Genomic DNA, 12227 nt, shown 5'->3' with positions numbered 1-12227 from the left:
TTTCTAGATTCATACTTCAGACATTCCATCCTCTCATTATTAGTGATGTAAACTGTTTCTTCTCATTTTGACTTGTCCCCTTCCAGCAGAGGAAGGTTCTGAAAACTTTTCTCCATCTACATCATTAAAGTCAGCTCTACTTTGAGGAGGCAGTTCTTCGTAGTGCCTTCCTGCCTGATGACCTCATCTTCCAGCATTGTATCAAACAAAGTGCCCATACTATTCAAAGGTTTTCAGTGGTTAATCCCTCAGAACTGTATAATTCATTCCTCCTTCCTAGTTTTAATCCGAACATTCTGCTGAAACCTATTCACTATGTGTGGCCCTGATGGTAGTTGATACATCACTTCTAGTATCACAGTGACATGCAAGCCATCACAGTACAAGATGACAGAAGATTTGGGGGTCTTCTTTGTAAGTGGATGGGTATTAACATGTCACTGCCAGCATGGTGCTTCAAGATACATCTTGCAGTTTTCCTTCTGACAATGAATGCAATGCCATCCTCTTTTATTTAGCGTCCCTAGCCCAATAAACTGTAGACATATTTTTCTGATTCAAAATGTCCAGTTCAGCTCTCTAATGCTAGATCTTTATTCATTCTGTCTCATATTTATGACTTCCAATGTTCCTATATTCCTACGATGTGCATTCCACTTTCTGGCTATTAATGGATGTTTTAGCTGTATCTCTGCATGGTGACTCATGCCGCAGCAGCAGATGAAGGGTCCAAGAGCTTTACTTCATCCACTACGAATGCACTTGAAGGAGCAATAGACAACCTTGTCCTGCCTTCCAACCTTTTGGCTTCTTTTTCTGGCATTATATCAGACAATGTTATAGTATTTAGTGGCCATTTTTTATTAGAAGTTGATCATCAGTTCCTTTCCCCTTGTGGCTCCTTTTAATTGTCTATGGTCTTATTCAGAGGTTTATATACTCCTGAAAATTGGAATACCTCTTCTCTGCTGACTTCCCAGTGCACCAAAGCATTATCATTTCTATGAAGCTGTCATTTATCTGTAGGAAAGAATCTAGGGCTCAAATGATCAACACAGGTGTGGGAAAAGTCCTCAGAGTCTGTGACAGGACATGAGTGAACAGATAGTGGTGACCAAAAGGTGTTTGTTTCTTCACTATGTTGTGAACAACTCTGTCCTTAAACTACCTGCAACCCCACCTTCCTGTTTCTTGACAAGAACAAGGGCACGCAGTAGTCTGCCACCTGTGAAAGGTCCCTAACACCCTCTTTTCTCTACAAAGGTCAACGTTTCCTGTAGAAGCAATAATGTGATGCTCTCAGAGCTTATCTGTTTAACAGTTTGCTCTCACCACACAGATCTTCACATTTACATGTTAAAAGGACATATTCAAAGTCAAACATTCTGGTACTACATTAAAATTTAACTGAGAAAATTAATAAACGCCTCATAAATGTTTTAGGACGTACATGCATATTGTTGTTGTTAAGTGTGTTTGTGTCTGCTTTAATGAATTAGATAATGAATGCAGCATTGCCCAGTCTGATGGCATCTTCCTCAGGATCTTGGTCTTTCTGCATCTATTGTTTAGGTTATTGTGTCCATCAGACTCTATGAGGGTTTCTCTAATGTTCACGGATCTTGCACTTTTATCACGCACAATACCCTTTTCTGGAGATTTTCCCTTCAGAGGACAGGCCCAAATTCAGCGAGAAAAGGTCTGGCGAGGCTTACTTCTAAGGAGCAGCCTGGTTGGAATTGTCAAAGACTAATTATTTTGTTCTTCCAGAAATAACAGATATATTCAATCCTCTTTGTAAGCATGATTGTTTAAATGCAGCCCTTCTCCTTTCAGACTTTTTCATTGCCCAGTTTGTCATGACTACAGATATAGAGATTTCTCAGTGCCTTATACTTTTCTAGATAACTGTGGCAATATATTTAGAAATGAAAATGTCAGCCAACATGCACTAGTCAGAAGTTTCTCACAAGATTTATTGGAAGCATTTTATTTAGGTTGATTTAACATTTGTGAGTTTACGGGCAACACAAATATGCCTTTATATTTTAAAATCTTTAAGATATAGTAATATGATAAGCAACAGGCAACTTTTGGCACTGTCTTAACAATACATATTTTCACCATTAGTAAGTGTTCTCTTCTTGAGGCTATGTTTATGTTTAAGTATGTATCTCTAGTAGTTACCAGGCTCTTTCACCCAGATTTCTTCAACTCAACAAAAGGAAAATCTGTTCAACAAATCCAAGGTATACTCCTTAGTGCTTTGCTTTTTAAGTTGATTCTTTAATGATTGCAACCCATCTGAAGATGTCCAGATCGAAGATAAGTTTTAACATTTATTTGGTACTCATCTTAAGTATATTAAAGATGCAGAAGGCAGCAAAGTTTCCTCAATTCCCGTTTATTCAAAATTCCAAGTACAAGAGAAACTAGATACACTGAAAAGTACATCTTATTTATGTTTATTAAAAGATATATTCACTGCTATGGAAATGGTATCTAACAGACTTTCATGAAAATGGACAAGCACATTGGGGCTAACAGTCAGGAGGATTATCACGGGTTATCTAGAACACTACTCTCTTTTAAAAAGAGCATCCTTGTGATGTTTTTATTGGCAAATTTTGAAGATTGCGAGGAAATGTGCCTGTGATCAGGAAAGGGATGGAGAAACCTCTGTTACTTCGTTGTTTGTGGTCTAACTGCTGTAACAACAGCAAAGCAACAATTATTACAATTTCAGAGACTCTTCAATGGTTCCTTTGGGACTGTGCAGCAGTCTGAGGAGAAAAACGGACTCAGCAATTCGCCAGTGATTTAGACAATCCTGCCTCCGCCACCCTTGTTTGTTACTCAACATAAAGATGATCACTCAAAACTGAGCTGGCAAACACAAGCTCAGCTCTTCGAATCCACCAGTCTGTCTGCGGGAGGAAGACAGTTTCTATTCATAGTGACCCTGTATGGCCTTGTAAAGATTTAAAGTCTAAGACACTCCACGGTGCAGTTCTCCTCTGTCCACGAGGGTCACTCTGAGTAGACATTGACTTGGTGGCAGTGAGTATGATTATTCAAAAACACAAAAAGACTCACGATAAGATAAGAATTCAGGATTGAGGGTTAATCCTTTGTGAATCTCAGAGAAGTTTCCATAATCTATGAAATCAATCTAAATCAAAGAGGAAACAGATGGTTAACTGGTGTGTGTGTGTGTGAAATTAACAAAATAATCAATATAAAGGCAACTTAAAATTGGCTCATTGCTCCTTTCTTGTTTGCAACCCATCTTCGGTAATCTCTATATTCTGGAAGTGGGACAAATATTGATTGGAAGACACACTGGCTTTGGGAGGGCTGCAAATGCAAAGCAGCACAGTTAAAACGGGGTTCAGGCTCTAAGAGAAGACTGTCAGGCAGAAGATGGAAGCACCCATGGGAAGCACAGGCTCATGCAACCCTCTCAGGATCCATGGAAAAGAAGGCAAAGAAAGTCCTGTAAGAGAATCTGATAACATGCCAGCGCAGAGTTGGTGATAGAATTCAGGAATTAAGTTGATACTAGAAAATCAAGTTATTGTCATCGAAGCAAAAACTAAAGGAATCATTTGTAATTACAGAACTGCTATACCAAGTTCAAAGGCCTTACTGTTCCATGTCAAATCAATGAAGCAGGCTTAGACATGAGAGGGTTTTAAGACATTTTTTCCTTCATTTAAATGAGTCTTATATTTGGGCTTCTTGTCTATTGTGATTTTAATGTTATCAAGTGGTGAAGGCAATCTCTACAGGAGGATTTTCTCAATCTGTCCTTTGTTGATAATATTCTAATTCCCCCTTGCATACAACAATGTTACAGTTATGGGCACATCCCTATAAATGAAACTTTGTGCCCAAACCACAATCAGCCCTCCAGGATTCAGAGAATAGGCTTCCTGTTGAATTTTTACTGTGGGTGTTCTGAGTATAACTAGTTATCATATATTTTCTTTTATATAATCCATTTTCCTATCAGGCTATTAGCATCGATGTTAAGGGATCAAAGCTGTCAGTATGTGCTCCCTTAAACTCTGATAATAAGCAACCCCTTAAACTAACAAAGGTTTATGCCCCATTCGAGTGATGTTTCCCTTTTTCTGCTATGCATTGGCCTGTATCCAGGATCCAAGCTGACAGGACAGCACTATCTGAAATTGGCAGGCTGTTGGGTCAACATCGGTGAATTGTGAGGCAACACTTAGAATTTCCACTCAGGAATGGCACGTGTCACTCCCTCTCAACATGCAACCAGCCAACACAAAGCAGAGGAGGGGCATAGGACTGCACTCTTACAAGAGGAGAATTTAAAATATTTGATGGACAGAAGCAGGAGTGAAACAGCAGGTTTGCACTGGTTTGGCAGAACCGATACCTAATATTTTTGTTGTTGAGTTCTGGGAACTAGGTGCTAAAATAACACTTGTAATCAGGGTTCCCTCTAAGGTGGGTGGCTGTGAAAATCACAAATTTACAATCCTTATACAGTCATCTGCACAACTCTTTCTTATAACATAATCTAGTTTTGTGTACCTCTTTTATTGTTCTTATTTAAGTATGAACTGTATGAAATAATAAACTACCTTTTTTAAAGATCATTTTATTGGAAGCTCGTACAACCCTTAATACAATCCATACCTCAATTGTATCAGGCATATTTGTACATATGTTGCCATCATTCTTTTCTAGACATTTACTTTCTATTGAGCCCTTGATATCAGCTTCTCTTTTTTTCCCTCCCCCCATGACCCCTTGATAAATTATAAATTATTATTATTTTCCTATCTCATACCGACGTGGCAGTTTTGTAGAATGGCCACCATGTATCTGGTAGACCAAGGACACTTGAACTCTTTCTCTGTGTGACTGGTAAGGGTGTTGTGTTTTCAAGGGCTGCCTGTGGCCCACTATGGTGGTGAGTTGGACTGCTGTGTAGGCAGGGTGCCACGGTGACTCCAGTGGTCTACAGTGGTGAGGGGTCTGAGAGACTGGGGTGAGGCTGGTGACTGTAGGTATGCCACTGGGCTGAGTTGGCCTGACTATCAGGCCATGATTTGCAGCCTTTTTTTTTTCTTCTCATTTTAAAGGCACCTAATAGAAGACAATGGTGGGGTAGGCATTGTTGCTATGGGAAGGGGTGCTGAGCTCGTGGGAACAACCCCACTGTCGCTGGTGCAAGTGCCAGGGGAAAGCCTCTACAGGGTGGTGGTGCAGGGCACTGGTGGGGGCAGCTGTCACTGCTGTGGGCAGGGAGCACTGCATTGGCATTGGGCAGGCTGTGGCTACTGTGGGTGGTGGGAGAGGAGGAGCTCCAGGTGCAAAGATAAGGTTGAGGGGAGCAAATGGTGGGTGGTGGCCGCAATTGGGTCTGAGGTAGTGTGGTCAACAGGGCCCGGGATCCCCAGGGACCAGCTCATTGATCCCCTGGGTTGTGGAGCTAGGGACCAGCTCATTGATCCCCTGGGTTGTGGAGCTAGGGACCGGCTCATTGATCCCCTGGGTTGTGGAGCTAGGGACCGGCTCATTGATCCCCTGGGTTGTGGAGCTAGGCTAGAAGTGGGGGAATGAGGCCTTCTGGGGAATGTCCTCTCAGAGCATCGGGCTGGGAAAGGTTGGGGCAATGTTGATTCATGCTGCTGGGGAAGTGATATTTCTGCACCCTGTGGGTGCAGTAGAAGCAGTTGCTGCAGGGGTGGCGGGGTCTCAGGCAATGGTATGGAAACCCCCCACAGCCACAGGTGACAAAACTTACTGCAAGTGGACTGCAGGGGCTCTGGGTGGGTGTTGATAGGGACTAGAGCTTGGCGGCAGGACCACCACCACATAGAGAGAGGGGAACCATGGGAGAAAGGAATGGCTCCCCCCAATTAGTTCCGCAGGCAGACAGCTGCTGTGTGGTGGTCCAGCTGTGGCTGTGGGAGACTCAACAGGGCTGCCGTGCAGCTCCTGGCATGGTGACCAGGCCAGGGTGAGGGGGTGGGGCAATAGGTGGGTGGTGACTGCAGTGGCATGCCGAAGCTGCACAATCAGCACAGGCCTGGAAATCCCTGGGACCAGGTAGCAGATTTCTGAGGCTCTGGGGCAAGGCAGATGAGGGGGACGGTTGCTTCCTGGACAGAAGAAGCACTCCAGGTTGTCCTGGGCATCTTTTCCCAGAATCTTCCCACTCCTCCTCCTGGACATCAGGCTCACTGATCGCCACGGAGCTCGCAGTATGGGCTGTTTGCCTGGGTGCCATCTTGCATCCAAGACTAAACTACCTTTTGATATATATAGTTTTGTGTACTTGAAGCCATCAATAGAGCAGTGAATTGGTTGTTAAATTATTTGAATCCGATCACCAGACAGAACTCAAGACTATCACATGTCCCTGACTGAACAGCTAAAGCCTCTGGAGTCCCTAGGGGTGCGACTTTATTTATGTATTTAAGATAAAATACATAAATAAAAATTTTAAATTATAGTTCAAAGCATCTGAATGTTACCTGAAATTTGAAGATATTTATATCAAACAGTTGCTTTTAAGTCTCCAGAAAAATATATCCAAAGGTCAAGTTAAGGCATGGCTGTCAGTTACTGTAGAAATTAACAGGGCATCTTGATGAGATGTTGTCCAGCCTTGCACCATCTTAGAGATTTTAGTTGTTGAAATGTTCTGCGGTGGCTTTGGGGTCAATCCATCTCATTGAGGTTTTCCCTCCTTACCACTGACCTTTAGTTTGCCAAACATGATCCCCTTTCCTATTAATTGGCCTTCCCTGGTGGCACATCCAAAATAAACAAACTGAAGCATCACCATCTTCACTTCTAAGGCACATTCTAGCTGCATTTCTTCTGAGATGCCTGTGTTTGTTCTTTTGGAAACCTGTGGTGCAGTTTACACCTAGACCTAGACCTAGACCCAGACGCAGCCCCAGACCTAGAGCTGGACCTGTGGATGGTCAACACAATTTGAATGCATCCATTCCTCTTCTAATGTTTTCATTGTCCAGCTTTCACATACATATGAAACAGAGGAAAAGACCAAGGCTGGTACACCTTAGTCATCAGACTAACATCTCTGCTTTTAAAAACTTCTAAGGTATCTTTTGCATAAGATTTTTCTAATTAAACATGTTCTTTGATAGCTTGACTATTGATTCAATGGGTGTTGATTATTGATTCAAGTAGAATAAAATCCTTGACAACTTCAATTTAGTCTTCACTTACTATACTCTTGTGTATTGGTCCAGCACTGGATTTATAGATAATAGTAGCACCCACTAAACTGTACAAAGTCCAAAAAGAAATGTGTGCAGACCTTTTCACCTCATATATGGACTCCTCCTTTAGTTTTGCCCCATCAGTCATTTCATGTTACTATCATTCACCAAAGTTGTTCAAGTCAAATTTATTTATCATTTTTAATTCACTTTGCTACAAATATATATATTTGGAGAAGCACATACTATATTTCATAAATATGCATATTCTATCAGATCTGCATACACAATATATCCTAACTCTGTTAGTTGATCATTGTTTACTGCTATCAATCATGTCCAAAGTGAAAAATTAATTTATGTTAGAAGTTTTCAGTCCAAAGCTGATCCCACTGAGGGGGAGGATAAAGATGTCTCAAATGTCTGACTTTCCCAAAATGCCATGCCATACATCTCAGAAGTCTGCTCCACTTCTCAGAATTCCTCACTTCCCTGCAATGGCTTACCGAATTTACAGTCAAGGAAAAGGGTTGAGTGGCAGTGCAGACAGACAATCCCAAACCTATGTTTTCTTCATGTCTGGAAGATTCTCTTCCTTCACAAAAAATTGGCTTATTGACTCATAAGGCTTTGGAAGCTGGAGAATCAGTCCAAAGGGTAGATTGCTGACTTAAGTCCTGAAAACAGAAGGTCAGGTAGAGGCAAGCCAGATGCAGGGTCCAGAGCCTTCCCAAAATTTCTCAAGAAGTCACCATCATCTCCGGCCTAGATTCCAACAAGAATTTTCTATTAGCTTTCTCGCTTTCCTTGCAAAAATACAATGAAAGTAACTTTAAAAATACATATCAGATTATTCCACTTCATTTTAAAATAGCTTCTTAGGATGAATCATCAGACTATGACTAAAACCCAAACCCTTATCATGATTAATAAACTTTATATTTCCCCTTTATTTACTCTAATCTAAGCTCATATAAACATGAGAGAACATCAAAAGATGCATGGAGTAATTTCATTATTATTCATTTCCATGTTTTCATAAACATTTTGAGGTAGTGGATGGACTTTGGGCCTCTGCTTAAGGCCTCTCTCAACACAAGAATACTTTGTTCGAACAAACTGACATTCTGTGATGCTCACCCTCCCAGGATGATCACTGAAGACAAAATGGATGCACAAGCAAATGTGGTGAAGAAAGTTGATGGTGTCCACCTATCAAAAGATATAGTGTTTGCTGTCTTAAAGGTTTGAAGTTAAATAAGCAGCTATCTAGCAGAGAAGCAACAAGCCCACTTGGAAGAAGCACGCCAGCCTGTGGAATCATGAGGTGTCGATAGCATCAGGTAATAGGCATCAGAAGACTCAAAACAAACAAACAAAACATATTGTTGAGAATGAGGGGGTGGGAGCAGAAATCCAAAACCCATCCATAGACAATGTGACATCCACTCACAGAAGGGTCACAAGGAAGGGATAAGTCAACCAGAGCACAGTATAGCATCCATGAAACACATAATATTCCTCTGGTTCCTTGAGGCCTCCTCACCCCCCACTATCATGAACCCAGTCCTCCCTTTCACTTCTGCCTAGACCAGAGCATGTATACAGGGAAAGATAAGACCTCACGACACATGGAATCCAGGTCAGACAAACCACCTGGGAATAAAAATGGGAGTAACAATACCAGGTAGGGAGAAGGTCAGGTGAGGTGAGAGGGGAGGTAGGGGAACTGATCCCAATGATTAACATATAACCACCATCACCCGCAGGGGGCCGGACAACAGAAATTGTGGGGAGAAGAGAGAGAATGGTTGGTGTAAGATATGAAAATAATAATAATAATAATAATTTATAATTTATCAAGGGGGTCACAAGGGTGGGAGGGGGAGGGAGGGAAAAAATAAGAGGTGATACCAAGGGCTCAAAAAGAAATGTTTTTCTTTAGAAAATAATGACAACATATGTACAAATATGCTTGACATAATTTTGTGTGGATTGTTATAAGAGTCTTAAGAGCCCCCAATAAAATTATCTTTAAAAAAATTTTTTTTATGTCTGCCTTGGAAAAGGTAGTATGATAGACGCAATACTATCCGCATCTATAAAGCCATTCAAAAGTATAAGGTATTTTATTTGGCAATTTTTTCTGGCACTATCTATTTTTGAGGAAAAATCATAAATAAATTTGTAATTATACAAAATGTTAATAAAATAATTTTATTATATGCATGCCATAGAAAGAAAAGAATCATTTTATATATGATACTTTAGAGGGAAAAGAATCTTTTGAAAGATGTTATTGCTGCTGCTCATTGGTAGGCACCACTGATTCAGCCTCGACTTATAACAAAACTATATGTACAAAAGAACAAAACCCTATCTAGTCCTGTGCTAGCCTCACAATTGTTATTGTTATTATGTGACAAAGCCCTTTGTCACAGCCCCTATGTCAACCCATTTCATTGAGAATTTTCCTTTTTCATTTACCTCTACTTTACCAAGCTTAATGTCCTTTTCCAAGGACCTACATCTCCTGATATCATGTACAAAGTATGTGAGACAAAGTTTCATCATCCTTACTTCTAAGGAGCATTCAATTTGAGGATTAAGAGTGAAGGGGTGGAGTCTAGCTTGCCAATCATGATGAGGCCTCCATGTGGGCATGGCCTTCTCCTGAGCTTTCTAGGAACTCGTGTTTTTCCTCCTTGGAGGTGGGAGACACTCTCTCTCTCTCTCTCTCCTCACTCCCTTGGAGACTCTACTGACAAGGCTCACTCCCTGTGAGACAATTCTGAGAAAAGCCACATGAAGCTACCCTGAGGCATTCATAGAGTTTCAGAGCTGAAGGAACCACGTGGAGACCCCTGTCAGTGCTAAGATGCTTACACTGCCACTGGATCCACAAGATTTTCCACCCACTGGCCTGTGATCTTCCTGCATTTGGCGTCATTGGATGTGTTTTGTGAATCTGAAGAGGACTTTATAGATTGGTATCAGACATTTGGGGCTCATATCAGACTTATGGACTTGATCTGGACTGGGCTGGGATGTTTTCTCAATATTCAATTGCTCTTGTAAATAAACCTCTTTCTTATACACATGAGTGTCTACAAATTTGTTTCCTAGTCAACCGAGACTAACACATGCTTCAAGTCCTCTTGCTACAATCAATGTTGTATCATCTGTGAGCACATTCTTTTTCAAATAGTCCAGCTTCTTTTATTATTTGCTTAGCATATAAATGAATAAGTAGGGTGAAAGGATACTACTTTGACACACACCATTCCTGAATTTAAACTACACAATATTCCATATTTCTGTTCGAAAGGCTGCCTTTTGGTCTAGGTACATATTCAACAGGAGTACAATGAAGTGTCCTGGAATTCCCATTCTGCTCAATGTTATCTATAATTTGCTCTGACCCACACAAATGCTTTTTTATGATCGATGAAACACAAGTAAACATTTTTCTTGTATTCTCTGATGTCAACAAAGATGCTTCTGGTGTTACCATACCATTCTTAGCCCCACAACATCTTTGAATCCAGTAAAGTTTCTTGCAGTTCCGTGGTTGTCCTGTTGTTGCTGCTTATGAATTATCTTAAAGAAAACTTGACTTTCATGTGACACTGTGATAATTTCACATTTTGGTGCATTATTTTTCTTTGGAATGGGAACAAATATGGATCTTTTCCAATTGGTTGTCCAGGTGGATATCTTCAGAGTTCCTTAAGATAGATGGTTGAGTGCTTCATGTGCTTTATCAACTTATTGAAGAATTTCATTTGGTATGCCATCCATTGCTAGAGCCTCATTTCTCACTAATGCTTTTGGTGCAGCGTGAAATTCCTTAAAAATCATTGGTTCTTCAATATATGCTACCTTGAAATGTTTGAATTACAACAAATTCTTTTTGGTACAGTAACTATATTCCATTCATATCCTCTTTCAATATTTAAACCCAAGGCTTGGATTTATTTTTTTCCCTCAGTTCTTCTTGTTTGAGATATGCTGAGCATGATCCTCGTTCTTGGCTTTCTAACTTCAGATCTTTGCATAATTAATTATAATATTTCACTGTCTTCTTCTGCAACCCTTCAAAATGTTTTGTTCACTTTTTCAGTCATAATATAGTTCATTTGCTTTAGCTACTCTCCATTTAAGAGCAAGTTTCACAGTCTCTCCTGACATCCATTTTGGCCTTTGCTTTCTTTTTAATGAACTTGTCTTTTCTTCATGTACAGTTTTCTTGATGTCATCCCACTAATGTCTCTAGTGTTCAGTACATTAAATCTGTTCTTAAGATGATCTCTAAATTCAGATAGGCTCTCCTTAAGGTCATATCTTGATTCTTGTGGCCTTTTTTCATTTTCATCAACTTCTGCCTGAATTTACATATGAGCAATTGATGGTATAGCCTACAGTCAGCCCTGGGTCTTGTTTTGGCAAATGATATTGAGTTTCTTCATCATCTCTTCCTACAAATGTAGTCAATTTGATTCTTCTATTTTCCATCTGTTGAGGTTTGTGTGTATAATTTCCTTTATGTTGTTGAAAAGGTGTTTGCAATGCAAAAGTTGTTGGTCTTGCAAAATTCTACCATGTAATCTGCAGCTTTTTTATCTATCACCAAGATCACATTTTTCAAATATGAATCCTTTCTTTTTGTCCCCACTTTCACCTTCCAATAACTTAAAATATTCAATGAAATGATTGCAGTTTTGATCAATTTCAGACATAGGAAGTTGGTGGAATTCTTAAATTTCTTCATCACTAGTTTTAGTTTCTGATATGTAAATCTGAATAATAGTTGTATTAACTAGACATCCTTGTAGACTTATATTATCCTAACACAGACAACATTGCACTTCATAGTACATATTGACATGTTCTTTTTGATGATGAATGTGACCCCATTCCTTTTGGATTTATCGTTCTCAACATAGTAGACCATTGTCTGATTCAAAATGGCCAATACCATTCCTTTTT

The sequence above is a fragment of the Echinops telfairi genome, unplaced genomic scaffold (assembly GCF_000313985.2).
Source record: "Echinops telfairi isolate 266 unplaced genomic scaffold, ASM31398v2 ScPeMD7_9;HRSCAF=40, whole genome shotgun sequence".
NCBI classification, from domain to species: Eukaryota; Metazoa; Chordata; class Mammalia; order Afrosoricida; family Tenrecidae; genus Echinops; species Echinops telfairi.
The sequence above is the reverse complement of the archived record's forward strand: the minus strand, read 5'-3'. Positions refer to the sequence as shown.